Source organism: Chiloscyllium plagiosum, unplaced genomic scaffold (genome assembly GCF_037043375.1).
Source record: "Chiloscyllium plagiosum isolate Xiang-an unplaced genomic scaffold, Cpla_swu_hap1 HiC_scaffold_10, whole genome shotgun sequence".
Taxonomy (NCBI): domain Eukaryota; kingdom Metazoa; phylum Chordata; class Chondrichthyes; order Orectolobiformes; family Hemiscylliidae; genus Chiloscyllium; species Chiloscyllium plagiosum.
In genome coordinates, this window is record NW_028270148.1 from 113,064,926 (window position 1) to 113,082,372 (window position 17,447).

The 17,447-nt window shown below is 42.4% G+C and overlaps 1 protein-coding gene across 3 annotated transcripts in view; it reads left to right on the forward strand.

Annotated features, from left to right (window-relative positions):
- Positions 1 to 17,447, forward strand: part of macrod2 (mono-ADP ribosylhydrolase 2) — a 946,626-nt gene that overhangs the window by 711,791 nt on the left and 217,388 nt on the right. The window lies entirely within an intron of this gene.

Here is a 17,447-nt window from a genome sequence, read left to right on the forward strand (position 1 = left end):
GTGTAACGCGAGGAGGTTAAACTCTATGGCCTAATATTCGTTTTTGTTATCAAATAACAGTCCCTATTGGATTACCCAACCCTCAAAAAAGCAGTAGATAAGAATTTAGCCTCTTTTGTCTTTAACTTAAAGCCAAGTGATTGTGTGCAATTCTTCTTTCATCCCTGGTTATTGAGGAGCCTCATTATTTCTGACATTTGCTCTGTTGAACTGTACCCTGAGATCAAAGTGATCCCAGGCTTGTGTCCAAGCATTGCAGCTCTTTATTTAGAATGCGCATTCTGTAACAGAATGATTTCCGTAGTGGTTTGCAAGTGGCTCCCTTCACCCACCTTGAGTAAAGAGCCAAGTGAGTATTTTGCAGCTGATGTTGGTAATGCGCCAAGGATTGCAACGGTCATGTTCTGAACCGAGACACAGTGGAGAAACATGATCATTGTCTCCCCTTCTGACCCCGTTTCTCAGTTTCTTAGACCAGGCCGCTGGATGTTAGGTGAAGGATGGAAGAGGCAACAATTGGCGAGACGTCTGCTGCGTGGCCTGTTACTTCGTTGATGCTTACATCTGAGCTGAGGTGGGATTTCCACCAGTTATTCTTCGCATCTGATGAAATGGACACTCCAAACAAAAAATGCTGGAGATCACAGCAGGTCAGGCAGGATCCATGGAGAGAGAGCAAGCTTACATTTCGAGTCTCAGATGACTCTTCATTAGAACTGATGTGAAATGTGGAGGGGACAGTATTTATGATATAGTGGAGGAGTTGGGATTGGAGTGCGAGGCGAATAAAGATGTTGGTAGTTGAAATTAATGGGAATGTGAGAATGGCAGAATAATGGTGTGTCTAACTGCCAGACTGGAAAGAACAGACAGTCCCAGTGGAGTGGGGGAGAGGGAAGAAAGGACTCGGTGACAGAGAATGGAGCAAGTAAAGCTAAATGAAAGGGAAGGAATGGGAATGGGTTCACAATCTGTCGGTGTTGATCTCCGTATTCAGTCCAGAAGGTTGTAGAGTGCCCAGTCTGAAGATGAGATGTTGTTCCTCCAGTTTGTGCTGTGATTCACTGTGGAGCACTGCAGCATACCCAGGACAGGGCGGGCATGCGAGCAGGACACTGTGTTAAAATGACCGGCTACAGGAAGGTCGAGGTCGTGCTTGCGCACAGACTGGAAGTGTTCTGCAAAGCAGTCACCCGGTCTGCGTTTGGTTTCTGTAATGTGGAGTAGGCCACATTGGCTGCAGCGAATACAATACACAAGATTAGAGGAGGTGCAGGTGAAATGTTGCTTCGCCTGGAGTGACTGTTTAGGCCCTTGGATAGTGAGCTCGGATGAAGAGGCATTTAGAGTCAAAACATTAGCTTGCTCTCTCTCCACGGATGCTGCCTGACCCGCTGTGATCTCCAGCATTTGTTGTTTTCAGTACTGATTCCAGCATCGGCAGTGATTTGCTCCGAAATGGGCACTCCATTTCTGCTTAGTAACTCGCTGATCACCCAAATGGACCTAAGTAATGTGTCTGATGAAAGATCCCAAGATCAAGAATCCTATCTATCAGTTTATAGCACTAATAAAGGTCCCAGAGTGTTTGCATGCACCTTCCCTCAATGTGACTATGGAATAAGTTGCAGTCTGAAGACATGTTGACAGATCTTCAGAAAAGATTTGTTCCCGTGTAAACAGTTTAGCAAAGAGAGATGCTGTCTGTTTGCACGATGGTTTCACCAGTCTATATAACATGTCACTTGTGCATTGAAAAACATGTCAAAGGTCCATAAGGGACACTTGAACTGAATCTAATTAGGATCAGATGTTTGCACTGGTTCAGACAGCTCCAGAATGAATTTAATTCCGAGTTAATCCTGTAATTGCAAGGATGCCTTTTCAAATCAGATTCACTTTGATTTATGCAAATTCATAACAATTAGTTGGCTCTGCTTAATTTAGATTGACTGTTAATTCTAGTAAGCTTTAATCACCAGCCTGCAGCTAAATGATTTATGCTATTGTGCCAGACTCTGAATTACAGCTATTTATTTCATTTGCAACTTGCGAAGATTTACACAGAGCCCATCGTTGAGTTTTCTTTTTGGATTCACCTTTAGCTGCTCTGGAGACTCTGCACTGATTCCTGTTTAGTGACTGAAGAAGGAATATACTGTTTTAAAATTGACCAGAATGTATACACTGGCCTCTTCCTTATCCCTTACATGTCCATAGACAATCAGTTACACAATGCAATTTCAATGCAGTGGAGGGAAATTACAATCCCAATGAAATCTCAATGCTTTGGGAAAACAATGGTGATGTGGGACTGAATGATGGGAGACCAGGTCCTTGCCCATGCAGAATGAGATGATGGATTTTCTTTGTTGAGTTTAGCTGTATAGAATGCCATAAAGGGGTCATGTAGCTCAGTTGGCTGGATGGCTAGTTTGCAATGCCGAGTTTTATTCCCATACCGGCTCAGGTTACCATGAAGGCTTTGCCCTTACCTGAGGCATGATGACTCTCAGGTTAAACTCCCCTCCAGTCGCCTCCCTGTAATGAGAGACTGCAGCCTTATGATCATCTGGGACAATGGTGACTTCAACTTTATAGGCTGCTGTTTCCCAGTTGCCTTGGCAACATTAAACTAGATCGGCTTATTTCATTCTGTTAGTAAATCAAGTTTCCTGCACTTGTGAGACGGAGTGATACTCAGTTTTATTTGTGAATAATGTAGCGTGGATGCCAGGTTTCATATATCCAGAAAGATCCACAGCGTGGGCCTGCATGGTTGAAGTTGATTTTTGATTCGATTTGATTTATTATTGTCACATGTACTGAGATACAGTGAAAAGTATTGTTTTGTGTGCTGTCCAGTCAAATCATACCTTACATAAGTACATCAGGGTCATAGAACAGAATGCAGAATATAGTATTACAGCTACAGAGATAGATCAACTCTAATATATATGAGAGGTCTGGTCATAAGTCTGATAACAGTGGGGAAGAAGCTGTTCTTGAATCTGTTGGTACATGTTTTCAAACTTTTGTATCTTCTACCCGATGGAAGAGGGTGGACGAGAGTGTAACCGGGGTGGGAGGGATCTTGGATTAAGTTGGCTGCTTTTCCAAGGCAGCAAAGAATATAGGCTTCATTACCACATGCCAATCCCTCTAGTGGAGGGAAGGCTGGTTTTCGCGATGGACTGGGTCTGGACTGTGTTCAGATCTCTCTGTAATTTCTTGCGGTTTTGGGCAGAGCAGTTACTATAGTGAGCTGTGATGGACCCAGAAAAGATGCTTTCTGTGATGAATCTGTGACAATTGGGAAGGCTCTGTGTGGATCAGAAGTTTGATCAGAATAGTTTGCTTTATTTGTTAGTGAGTAGTAACCGCAGCCACTGATTACTGAACCAGTTAAGGTTAGTTTGCACTAGTAGAAGCAGTCCTAGTATTTTCCTTGTTGTGGACACCCCATGAAAGTAAATTGTTTCTGGCTACTTATCAACTCCTTTACTTACCTTAGATACTTTGGCTGCATCACCTCTTATTTGTGTATAATGCAACAGATATCGGCCTCAACTGGGCAGTGTTTATTTTGATGTGACCATTCATCTGGTTTTATTTTGCTGATACAGACTTGCCATTAACCCTTCCTCAGCAACTTCAAACTAAAAATTGTCTGTTTAAAACAGATCAAATCCATGCATTCTCAACTTAGTGGTCTGCACCTAGCTTTGAACTTGTGTGGCATTGTAAATGGAAAACAACATGTTTGTTACTGAGCACGTTTAAGGCAAAGATGAGGATGACTGTCTTCTCTTAGAGAGTAGTGAATCTGTGGAATACTGGACTGTTGGAGTTGGCTTGGAAGTAGGTTCAAGGCTGAGATAGACAGATTTTTGATCAGTAAGGGAATCAATGGTTATGGGGAAAAGGCAGGAAAATGGGGTTGAGAAATATCAGATCAGCCATGAGTCTATTGGATGGTGGAGCAAACTGGATGGATTGAGTAACCCACTCCTGCTCCGACCTCTTCTAGTCAGTTTGGGTTTTTTGAATGCAGGAAGTGTTAATGTTCCTTGTCTTGGCTTCCTTCTTGCCCAATGCCCTCTAGTTCTGAAAATGGAATATCTGAGGAAACATGGCATTGTGAGCTCTATCAGCAGTACCTGTTCCATCAGAACTGAATGCTAATCACTGTCCACACAAGATGGAACCACTAACTCTGATGAACTGATTGTCAGTAAAGGTCTTTCTGGAGTTTATAGCACAGTCGGTTCTGATATAACAGTGTTGGCTGCGTTAGTCAGAGGGAAATGGGTCTGCGTGGGTTACTCTTCGGATGGTCAGTATGGACTTGTTGGGCTGAAGGGCCTGTTTCCACACTGTAGGGAATCTAATCTAATAACGCGATAGCTCTGCTCTTGTGAGATCTCACATTATAGGAAAATCACGCAATAGCCACGCCATTTAAACCAATGGGGCCGGAATTGCATTATAGCCAATACAGGTAAGGAAAGTTCACGTTCTACAAGTAATTGTCTAAATTCTTCAATTACATTAAGGCCAATTCGTGTTGAAGAAACACATGCTATAGTAGAACTGACTATATCTACGATTTCTTGCCCTCAGTGTGGAATGTCCTGTTTATCTCCAAAAGATGTTCAACCTTTACTTTATTCATCCACGGCTTGTGGGCATCTTGACAATGTTAATATTTGTTGCCCATCCCTAACTACCCTTACAGAGGTGATTGTGAGCCACCACCTTGAACCACTGCAGTACCTGAATTGTAGGTACACCCACAGTGCTGTTAGGGAGGGAGCATCAAGAATTTGACTCAGCTGAAGGAATGACAATATATTTCCAAATTAGGATGGTGAGTGGCTTAGAGGGGAACTTGCAGTTGGTGGTGTTCACCCTGTATCTGTTGCCATTGTCCTTTTAAATGGCAGAGGTTATGGATTTAGAAGGAATTGGAATAAGTAGATCTCTAATGGTTAGCCCTGTGGCCTCACAACACCAGAGACCTGGGTTTGATTCCAGCCTTGGGTGACTGTGTGGAGTTTGCACCTTCTCCCCGTGTCTGCGTTGGTTTCCTCTGACAGTCCAAAATGTGCAGGTTAGGTGGATTGGCCATGCTAAATATGGAGTAATGAGGGGGGCTGGGTCTGGACAGGTCGGTGCAGACTTAATGGGCTGAATAATCTTTTCTGCACTGTTGGGATTCCATGATCTGTTAGGAAAATCATTTGAAAATTCATTTCAGGCTGTTTGCCGAGGTTACAGCATGTTCAGATCTTGAAGTTCAGGTTGGCCTGATAGGTGCAGATATATTTTACTGCACGTTTGGACAAAGCAATTCCTCAGCCATCTATTTTGCTAAAAACCGTTGAAGTTTTAGTCTTCTGAAGTTTCTAATTTTTCTTATTCACCCCTTGTATGCTGACCTCAGCATCCAGATCTTTGTTTTGGTAGTTCTTGCAAACTGATCCATTAGGAGGAAAGCCATGCACACATTAAAAAAAGTTGCTGGTTTCATTTGCGAAATTCTTCTGAAACTCTATGTATGTTTGTGCCTCTTTGATATAAGCAGACAGCCTGCAATTGACAAAATCATGGACTTTCATGGAGTCTGTCTTTGGGTCCTTTATGAGTCAGAGAATCGCAGAAGGATGGCTACGCTGCAGAAGGAGGCCCTTCGGCCCATTGTGTTGGAACTGGCTCTTCAAACGAGCTTCATTACCTCATGCTAATCCCTCTGCTTTCTGCCCTTGCACACTCATCAATGTCATAAGGGGCTTCCTCTGGCATTCCATTTGGAATATGACCACATGGAACAAACTTCATGCCTTTAATAGGCATTTCTGCTTAGTTTTTATTCAGTTGGTATGTTGTGTATGAGCACCAGCAGCATTTTGCAAACGGGTATTTTTTGCTGGAACTATCTGGGGTATCTTGGGGAGATCTGCTGCCACCAATCCTTCTTACTGGTTTCACTCGGGCTACTCATACTGTGTGGGGAAAGATGGCCACGCCACACCTTAGGGAGAAGATAGTGTCTGTCTTAATTAAGCAGTAAAGGTTTATTGCATAATATTTAGTGGCTAGTTATTATTACACTAAAACACATGATTGTCTCTTGTGAGACATCAAGCTCAACCTAAGTATAATCACACATTATATTTTAGCTTCATGCTGTCAACACCAAAAAAAATCATTCAGGAACTCTCTGTCCCTCTGATTAAAACATTGAGAACTCATAGGATACACCCAACTCTGGTTAGCACATCCTAGGAACAGTCCTTTACAATCTCATGGGCAGAGTTTATCTTGTCTAACCAGTTAACCCTTTCAGATACTATGTAATACAATGTTAGTTTTGTAAACCAATAATCATTTCGACCCAAGAGTAGTTCTTAGTATGAAACCAGCATTAAGGTGAAATCTATTACAGTGGCACAACGGTGTGTTGATCTGTGATATGCCTATGAAGTCTTAAAAATCCTGTCTCCGTAAGGACTTTCTGTCAGCTTTTTCCATCGTTCATGATCAAGTCTATTTTTATAACAGAAACTGGTCACCGTGGTCAAGAAAGTTTCCAGAAGCAAAACAGAAATATAACAATGGGAGCATCATTTCTGGTTTTGCATTAAGGGTTAAATAACATTACCATGAACCAATTGTTTCCTGGCCTTTAACATCTCTTCACCTAAAAAAAACCTACATTTAGCTTTAATTCATTATGTGATCAACTCGAATATGTAAATTCTTGCAAGTCTATTTGAAAAGCATGCTACAGCAAACAGTCTACAGAGTTTGCTTGCAAATGCCTTTCTTGAATGACAGCAGGCTTGTGACAAAGATGACAACAATGTCCTCTGACTTTAACAATCCTCCAATGAATGCACTGAGTGGGCGATCAGATGAGACCTGGTCACTTATTGCAGTGAGGTTTCTAGTTGTCATCGACAGGGGAATTAAATAATCATCTCTATCTGGGCTGGAAGTAGTGCTTTCACTAGACGGTGCCCAGAATGATTGATGTATAAAAAGCACTTACCATATCTAAGACTTTTTTAAAAGGACTGTGATCTTCTAATAAAGTTGTTAATCAAGGCATAAATATCAATTTTGTGGCAACATTTAAATACAATAGTAATGAGAATAATTAGGCACTTGTTTTTGGCCAGACTCAAATGGCTGAATGGCCTCTTTCAACACTGCAGACCTCTATGACTCTATGATTTAATTAGGTGGTTATGAACTAGTAATTCTTTTGCTTCAAGTGTTATTTTCAAAGTTGTATTTTCTTTTCATAGAGACATACAGCTCGGAAACAGATCCTTGGGTCCAACCAGTCCGTACCAACCATAATTCCAAATTAAACTAGTCCCAGCTGCCTCCAAACCTTTCCTATGCATGTACCTATCCAAATGTCTTTTAGCATTTAACTGTACCTGCGCCCACACACGAACCACACTTGCTGTAAAAAATTTTCCCCTCATGTCTTTTTTAAATCTCTCTCCTCTCACCTTAATTATAGTGCCCTTAATCTTGAAATCCCCCATCCTAGGGAAAAGGCAACTACCATTAAAACTATCTGTACCCCTAATTATCTTATATACTTCTGTAAGGTCTCCTCTCAACCTCCTACACTCCAGTGACAGAAGTCTCAGCCTATCCAGCCTTTCTTTATAATTCAAACCTTCCATACCCAACTACATCCTGGTAGATCTCTTCTGAACCTCCTCCAGCTTAATAATATCCTTCTTATAACTGGGTGACCAGAACTGGACACAGTATTCCAGAAGCTGCCTCACCAGTGTCCTTTACAACCTCAACATGAAGTCCCAACACCCATGCTCCAAGGACTGAGCAATGATTATGTCCATGTTGAGGGGGAAAATATCTTTTGGGGGCAATTTGACTATTATTTTCTTCCCCAAGTATTTTTTTTCTCATTCTCCAAATTAGGATCATGATTCCAGTTTTGAAATCAATGGAAGTTAATTGGAAGTGCCACAGAAATCAACCAGGGTTCCATTCAATTGCTGAAATGTGGTAAATCTTAGAGATTTTAACATTTTTAGCCTTTTCTTTCAGTATAGCCATCATATTTCTCGTAATAGGGCTTTTAAGATTGCGGGCAATTGAACACGTGTTACAGGTTCAATTTAACTCGTATTTCATTGGCTGAAGATTCAGCAGGGCAGAACCAATGAGGCATTGCACTCAATTTGGGGCCTAAGATTTAAAATTCCACCGTAACAGGTAAGTTAAGAGGAGACTAGCCTTTGTTTTAACATGTTCCTGGGATGTGAATGTCACTGCCAAGGCCAGCATTTATTACCCAGCACTTTATTGAGGATGTGATGTCTTCCGGCACCATTATGGGAGTCTGCTTACAGTGTTTCCCCCAGCAACTGCCTACTAAAACAGATAGGACTTGCTGGAGCAGTGGGCAGCTAAGAAGCAACCCAATTGCTGTGGGTCAGCAGTCACGTGTAGGCTAAAATGGGTTAAAGTTGCCAGTTCTCCTCCCCTGGTAGACTTCAATGAAGCAGATGGGTATTTACAACAAGGCCATCCTTTCACAATTATTAATAATAAGACTGGCATTTAATTCCAGATTTATTAACCAATTGATTGTAAATTCCATCCCCAGTTGCTATGCTGGGATTTTAACTCATGTCTCTGAAGTATAAATCCCGTGGTTCTAAATTACTAATCCAGTAAAATTACAACTGAACTACTGTACTTTAAAATAGCAAATAATTGAAGGATGTATGTGCACTGAAAATCCCTTTCAGATTATTTCTTGCCGGAATTGAGCATGCAGATTTGCTGGACAGGAGGGAGATCTTCCTTTGAGCATATTTCTTCCTGCTTTTGCCTCTTGGCTTAACAGTCATTTTTTGGTAAGCCCCTCTTAACAAATTCAGGTATGGTCAGCATCTACCCGTTTATACAAAGGGGAGAATTTTCATCAGTCCTGTCATTACCGACCCAAACTAAAAAATCCAACGTCATCAATTAAAGGAGAGAAGCTGGATTCGTCATTAATCACACTGATTAATTGCATGTGAATCTAACATTCATGCAGAACCAGGAACAATTAAAAGAACTTGAACCTGATGCCATGTATCAAGAATTTGTTACAGTCATTCATGCACAGAAATGTTCTGCTAAATAGTGTATCCTGACAGCGAGATTTATAATTGTTGACTTGAAGCGTAGCCCTTTAATGAAAATCTTTTCACAGTGCTCTTAAAATAAAATCAGCATCACACCTCTAATTACTGGTAAATGTGAACAGGTGGGTAAATATTATTCCCCATTCTTTAACATTGACCATCTATATTAACACACATGAATTATGTTTTGTCCAACAGGCATTTTGTACTAATTGATCAAAGTCCCATTTTCTGCCTTGTGTTGCTGCACCAGATTGCAAAAAGAACTTTTTGAATTAAATGGATTCTATGTTTTGACCTCATCTCTTCCCTTTTAGCAATGTTTAAAATCTATCTCTCAGCTGCACAACCTGGAATCTTAGATGAATGCAAGTCATTTGAGCTCCAATATTGCTGGTAGATTAAATTAGACCTTTCTTGAAAGCAAGTGATGCTTGAGAAAATAAATCAACTCTGTCCTCAACTGAGAAAGTTCTGATCTAGTCATAAGAACATCGGAACAGATAGAGGCTGTTCAGCCCTTTGAATGTGCGCTACTATCTGGGCATAGCATGGCTTATTTATCCTAACTATACCTGGTCACTTGGGCTGCTCACCTTTTTAATCCTTTGCTGAATTACAATCTAACAACCTCGGTTTTACAATGATTAGTTGAGCTATCATCTATTGTTATTTCTTGTGGGAGAGAGTCCCACACCTTTCCAAAGTATTTCCTAACTTCTCTCTTGCAGACCCCTCTTTGACTTTAATATTATGTTCCTTTTCCAAGTTTGTCTGCATGCACCCTGTGGAATCCTTCCAAAATTCCAAAGAAAGACTCCAACCAAATGACCCTGAACCTTCTGGATTCCAGGGAACACAAGCTATAGTTTGTATAATCCCTCCTTATGTTCTAACCCTTGGAGCCTCAGGAAATTCTGGTAAATCTACACTGTCCAAAGCCAGTAGATTCCTGCTGTGCAGAGCACTCCAGATGTGACTTAACCAGGGCTTTGTTTAGTTGTTGCAGGAGCTGCTGTATTCTAGATCTCTAGTTATAATGATCGGGTCAGCAGCGTGAATTCAGAACTTCAAGGAGATGTCTGATCCTATTGTTATGAAAAACCATTTCAAGTGGACTCCCAGAATCAAACCAGCAGAAGAATGGAGGTCAATCTTATGGATACATGCAAATTGCTGATGGTTTTTGTTTTTTCCACTCGTTGGGTTCTGGGAGCCACTGGCCTGGGCTAGCATTTATTGTCCATCCGTAGTCACCCTTGGGAAGGTAGTGGTGAGCTGCCTTCTTGATCTGCTGTGCCAATGGGATGTAGTTAGACCACCAAAGCTGTTAGGAAGGAACGGCGACATATCTCCAAGTCAGGGCGGTGTGTGGAAGGGAGCTTGCAGGAGACTGCGTTCCCATGTTTCTGCTGCCCTGTCCTTCTCGATGAAAGTGGTTGTGTGTTTAAAAAGATGCTACCTTAAGATCTTTGGTGAATTTCTATCTTGTAGATAGTAGCAGCAGTGTGGACTGAACATTGTTAAGTGGAAGAAGTAACATCTCTAGATGTGGTGCCAATCAAGCGAGCTGCTTTGTCCTGGATGGTGTCAAGTTTTGTGACGATTATAGGAGCTTAAATGGGGAGTATGCCATCACACTCATGACTTGTGCCTTGTTGATGGCTTTGGGTAGTCAGGAGGTGATAATGAAGCTCACCCTTTGGCCTTAATGCCTGATTTCACTGCGTAGTCAACTCTGGACTGGTATTCCACCAGCTTGTAACAGTCTTTGAAAAGCACAGTGGAAATCGAAGTCTCAGTACCTCCTTCCGCTTGTGGTACTTGTATCTTAACAGAGAGAGCCATCATCATCATTTCTTTTTTCAGTCTCTCCAAGTGATGTAATTTATATTCATTAGAGGGAGAGAACTATCCTTTGCTTTCTGCCAAGTGGTATAAGATGTCACAAGGGGTTACAATGCTATGTGGCCCAAGTATGTAAATATGGTTCAGAGTTCCTCTTCAGGCATGGTCCGATTTCAATGTCTTTTGCTAATTTATAGGAATTATGTGGGAATATTGGGCTTAGGGCTAGGAATCAGCCATTTGGCCCTTCAAGCCTGCTCGACCATTCAATCAGATAAATTCCCAGGACCTGATCAGATGTACCCTGGAACTCTGTGGGAAGCAAGGGTAGTGATTGCTGGACCCCTTGCTGAGATATTTGTATCATCGATAGTCACAGATGAGGTTCCAAAAGACTGGAGGTTGGCTAACGTGGTACCACTGTATAAGAAGAGTGGTAAGGATAAGCCAGGGAACTATTTACCATCGAGCCTGACATCAGTGGTGGGCAAGTTGTTGGAGGCAATCCTATGGGACAGGACTTACATGTATTTGGAAAGGCAAGGACTGGTAAGTGATAGTCAATATGGCTTGATGCCTGGGAAATCGTGTCTCACAAATTTGATTGAAATTTTTTTTGAAGAAGTAACAAAGAGGATTGATGAGGGCAGAGCGTTGGACATGATCTATTTGGACCTCAGTAAGACGTTTGGCAAGGTTCCTCATGGGTGACTGGTTAGCAAGGTTAGATCTCATGGAATACAGGGAAAATTAGCCATTTGGATACAGAACTGGCTCGATGGTAGAAGACAGAGGGTAGTGGCGGATGGTTGTTTTCCAGACTGGAGGCCTGTGACCAGTGGAGTGCCACAAGGATCGATGCTGGCTCCACTACTTTTCATCATTTACATAAATGATTTGAATGTGAACGTAGGAGGTATAGTTAGTAAGTTTGCAGGTGACACCAAAATTGGAAATGTAGTGGACAGTGAAGAAGGTTACCTCAGAGTACAATGGAATGTTGATCAGATGGGCCAATGGGCTGAGGAGTGGCAGATGGAGTTCAATTTAGATAAAAGCGACGTACTGCATTTTGGAAAAACAAATAATCAGCAGGACTTATACATTTAATGGTAAGGTCCTAAGGGGTGTTGCTGACTAGAGAGAGTTTGGAGTGCAGATTCATAGTTCCTTGAAAATAGAGTCACAGATAGATAGGATAGTGAAGGAGGCGTTTGGTATGCTTTCCTTTATTGGTCATGGTATTGAGTACAGGAGTTGGGAGGTCATGTTGCGGCTGTACAGGACATTGGTTAGGCCATGTTTGGAATATTGTGTGCAATTCTGGTGTCCTTGCTATCAGAAGGATGCTGTGAAACTTGAAAGGGTTAAAGAAAATTGACTAGAGTGTTGCCAGGGTTGGAGGATTTGAGCTACAGGGAGAGGCTGAACAGGCTGGGGCTGTTTTATCTGGAGTGTCAGAGGCTGAGGGGAGACATTATAGAGGTTTATAAAATCATGAAGGGCATGGATAGGGTAAATAGACAAAGTCTTTTCCCTGGGATTGGGGAGTCCAGACCTAGAGGGCATAAGTTTAGGGTGAGAGGGGAAAGATATAAAAGGGACCTAAAGGGCAACGTTTTCACGCAGAGGGTGGTATATGTATGGAATGAGCTGCCAGAGGCAGTGGTGGAGGCTGGTGCAATTATAGCATTTAAAAGGCATCTGGATGGGTATATGAATAGGAAGGGTTTGGAGGGATATGCCAAGTGCTGGCCAATGGGACTAGATTACGTTAGGATATTTGGTCGGTATGAAGGAGTTTGGGCCGAAGAGTCTGTTTCTGTACTGTACATCTCTATGACTCTATAACATTCTCATTGTGGTCTCAGCTACGCTGTCCTGTCTGCTTCCTCCGTCACCTTGACTCCCTCCCAACTCCTGGCGTCTCCCTTAGTAAGCACTGACACTTCCTCTCGGCACACCATTTCAAAGCCCAGGCTTACACATGGTCACAGAATGTCTCAGGTACTGCGAGACCTGGGTCTCCGAGAGCAGGAGCACACCGTTAAGGGTCTAGAGCGAGTGACAAAAAGTTTCCATCGGCGAATGCAATATTATTCATGTCCCATCTGTTGGTGCAGTTCTAAATTGGCATAAATATATATCCCATCTGTTCGTCTAGTATTAAACTGGAATGAACACACGCTCCACCTGTTATTACAGAATTGAACTGGTTTAGATGTTTATTTCATCGTTCTCTGTGCAGTCGTGTGTGACTGCATTCGATAAAGAGTGGGGTCATCTTTTTAGTCTATGTGCTGCCAAGGTATAAACTGCTAAGGTATGCAGAGTAAATCGCCTGTCCAACCTGTCCTCAAAGCACAGTAATGCTCGTGAATTATGTGATGGATGTCAAACCGCCTTGGGGATGACAGAAGGCACACGTGCTAAATTTTATCTCTCCCCTGTCTGCACTGGAGAGATATAAATGGGATTGTTTCTGTTGACTTTGTAGATTGAGCCCAGGGTGATTGCAATTGTTTCAGCCTCGCTGTAGTATTTTAAATGCAGTGTGGGGGTGTGGCACCAGCATGTTGGTGTTAAATTGTCTCCTTCGCAGAGATTCTCTCTCTCCATCTTCAACGATTTTATATTGGACGTTGGTTAAGCAGGAGTGTGCCAATGGTTTTTCAGTATATGAGCTGGCTCCTTAAGATGTTTTCAAATCAGTCTATCAGAAATATTATTGCACACCTCTGGGACTTGAACCTGGGTCTCCTGCCTCAGAGGTCGAGGTACTACTGCTGTACCACAATGGTTCCTAAGCTGACTTCATTAATTTTATTTTCCAACATGCTGCCTAGTCTTGAGTGGTCCATTGTGACCTTGGCTGGTTATCCCTCATCCACTCTGCAGTTTTTCACTCAGCAAGTGCACTGTCTCCCCCAAATACTTTGTGTCTTCCAGGGTTGACAGGTCTGTCCTACGAAGAGAAATTGGTTCGATTGAGCTTGTATTCACTAGGTTTTACAAGTATAATGGGGAATCTGTTTGAAATGCATCATAAAATTCTAACAGAGCTGGACACGCATGGTGCAGGGAGGATATTTTCTCTGGTTGGAGACTCTACAATCAAGGGGCACAGTCTCCGGATACAGGGTAGGCCCTTTCAGACTGAGATGAGGAGATGTTTCTTCACTCAAGGGGCAGTGAACCTGTGGGGTGGCATGCTGGCTCAGTGGTTAGTGCTGATGCCTTGCAGCACGAGGGACCTGGGTTGGATTCCATCCCCAGGTGACTGTGTGGTGTTTGCACATTCTCCCTGTGTCTGCGTGGGTTTCCTCCCACAGTCCAAAGATGTGCAGGTTAGGGTGGATTAGCATGGGAAATGTCCAGTTGCAGGGATAGGGTGGGATGCTCTCCAAAGGTGTGACTTGTTGGGCCGAATGGCCTGTTTCCACACTGTGGGGATTCTGTGATGATGAACCTGTGGAAAGTTCTGCCACAGAAGTCTGTGGAGGACAAGTCACTAAATATATTGAAGAAAAATAATTTTCTATATTAAAAGCATCAAGGGATATGGCACTGCAATAAAGGATCAGACATGATCTGCATTTTGGGAAAGCAAATCTTAGCAGGACTTATACACTAAATGGTAAGGTCCTAGGGAGTGTTGCTGAACAAAGAGACCTTGGAGTGCAGGTTCACAGCTCCTTGACAGTGGAGTCGCAGGTAGATCGGATAGTGAAGAAGGCGTTTGATATGCTTTCCTTTATTGGTCAGAGTATTGAGTACAGGAGTTGGGAGGTCATGTTGCGGCTGTACAGGACATTGGTTAGGCCACTGTTGGAATATTGCGTGCAATTCTGGTCTCCTTCCTATTGGAAAGATGTTGTGAAACTTGAAAGGGTTCAGAAAAGATTTACAAGGATGTTGCCAGGGTTGGAGAATTTGAGCTATAGGGAGAGGTTGAACAGGCTGGGGCTGTTTTCCCTGGAGTGTCAAAGGCTGAGGGGTGACCTTATAGAGGTTTACAAAATTATGAGGGGCATGGATAGGATAAATAGACAAAGTCTTTTCCCTGAGGTCGGAGAGTCCAGAACTAGGTTTAGGGTGAGAGGGGAAAGATATAAAAGAGACCTAAGGGGCAATTTTCTCACGCAGAGGGTGGTACGTGCATGGAATGAGCTGCCAGAGGATGTGGTGGAGGCTGGTACAATTGCAACATTTAAGAGGCATTTGGATGGGTTAATGAATAGGAAGGGTTTGGAGGGATATGGGCCGGGCGCTGGCAGGTGGGACTAGATTGGGTTGGGATATCTGGTCGGAATGGACGGGTTGGACTGAAGGGTCTGTTTCCATGCTGTACATCTCTGTGACTCTAAGTAGATTGGTGGAGCAGGTTCTCAGGGGCTGAATGACCTACTCCTGCTCCTGGTTTCTATGGTCCTGTGCTCCTTGCTTCAATCATTCCATAGTAAGTGAAATGTAGTTCCATATTCTCATCACTGGATGAGCAACAGAGCTTCTCCTGAGTACTTTATTTGATTTACTGGTGACAGTCTTATCTTTTAAAGCCCTTTAGTTTTGAACTCATCCACAAACTGAAATATTTTTTCTGCTTCTACCCTTTTGAATTCTTTCACAACCTTAAAGACAGTGATCAGGGCTCTGCTGAGACCAAAGGTTCCTAACCTGTTCAATCTTTCTTGGTAGCTCGAACCTCTCAGGCCTGACATTATATTAGTGAATCTTTCGCACTTCCTCCAATTCTTCTGCATCATCTTCATAATGCAGAGACAATAATACAGGTGGTGATGGCCTAGTGGTATTATTGAAGGACTGTTAATCCAGAGACCCAGGTGATGTTCTGGGGACCTGGGTTTGAATCCTGCCACAGCTGATGGTGGAATTTGAATTCAATAAAAAGTTGGAATTAAGAGTCTAATGATGACCATGAATCCATTGTCAATAGTTGGGGAAAACCCATCAAGTTTACTAATGTCCATTAGGGAAGGAAATCTGGCATCCTTACCTCATCTGGCCTACATGTGACTCCAGATCCACAGCAAGGTGGTTGACTCTTGACTGTCTTGTGGGCAATTAGGGATGGGTTATAAATACTGGCTTAGCCAATGATACCCTCATCCTGTGAATTAATAAGGAAACAGAACTATTCACAGTGCTCAAAGCTGCTTAGGTTTAACATAACTTCCCTGCTTTTGAATTCCGTTCCTCTTGAAATGAACCCCAGTGTTTTGCTACACTTTTTAATGCCTGTTTTAACCTGGGTCAGCACCTCAAATCCTTTATAATTCTGTATTCTTCTCAATCTCTTGAGGCCTCCATCCATTTTGGACTCATTCACTCCAAGGAGTAGGAAGTCTCCTTATTCTTCTGACCAATATGCACCACTTCGCACTCATCTGCACCAAAAATTAATTTAAATGAATATTTGGCAAGCTCATCTGCATTATCTCCTTACTTGGTTCTTCCAAAGCCCTTCTGGTTGGCATCCCATTTTCCACCATCAGTAAACTCCAATTCATCATGAACTCAGTCGTTCCCCACCTCCCACTCACCTACCAACCTGGTCACGTTGGCTTTTGTTGCCTCTGTCACTCAATGCCTTCAATTTGAAATTCCCATTCCCTTCTTGCTCCCATTGAGCCTGACACAGCGACAGTGCCTTCCACTGTTTATGTTCAAATGAACCCACCCAAGTTGCTTCATCTCCAACTCTTCTAAGAACCTCCTTTAGATCATCCATTATGGCCAGGTTTTTGGTCACCCTTCCTTTTGTGCCTTTTTTCCTACATGATAGTAATAACTGCACTTTGTAAGTACTTACCGGACTATGGATCATTCTGCAGTCATCAAAGGCGCTACAGCAATGGAAGTCTTCCTTTCTTTACCTCGGCCTCCATCGATTTCTGATTATGCCTCGGAGGGCCCCTGAGAGATTTGTCAATGTTAAAGTGATTATATAAATGCAAGTTGTTCTTCAAACAAATCCTTAATTCTTCTTTAAAAGAATTTATGGACTTTATTTCACTGATGATTTATGACAAAGAATTCCACATTCTAACCACCCTCTGTGTAAAGGATTTCTCTCTAACTGCCCTTCAATTCTTTTTTGTGATTATCTTAAATAATTATGGTCGGTGGAAACAATACATCATTGCTCATTACCACTTCAGAATCAAAATATCTCTGACAGATTGTCCATTAATCAAACCATCTATAGTTTATTGAAAAAAAATCCCATCTTCTCAAGTTTCTGCTCATAACTGTGAATTCTCAACATCAGTAGTAGCTTAATGGACATCTGCTGTACTTTTCCTGTTGCTTTTATATTCAACATACAATGGGATGTCCAGAACTTAAGACTCAAATGTTAGTTCAACTCCTGGCCTTTACAAACTCTCA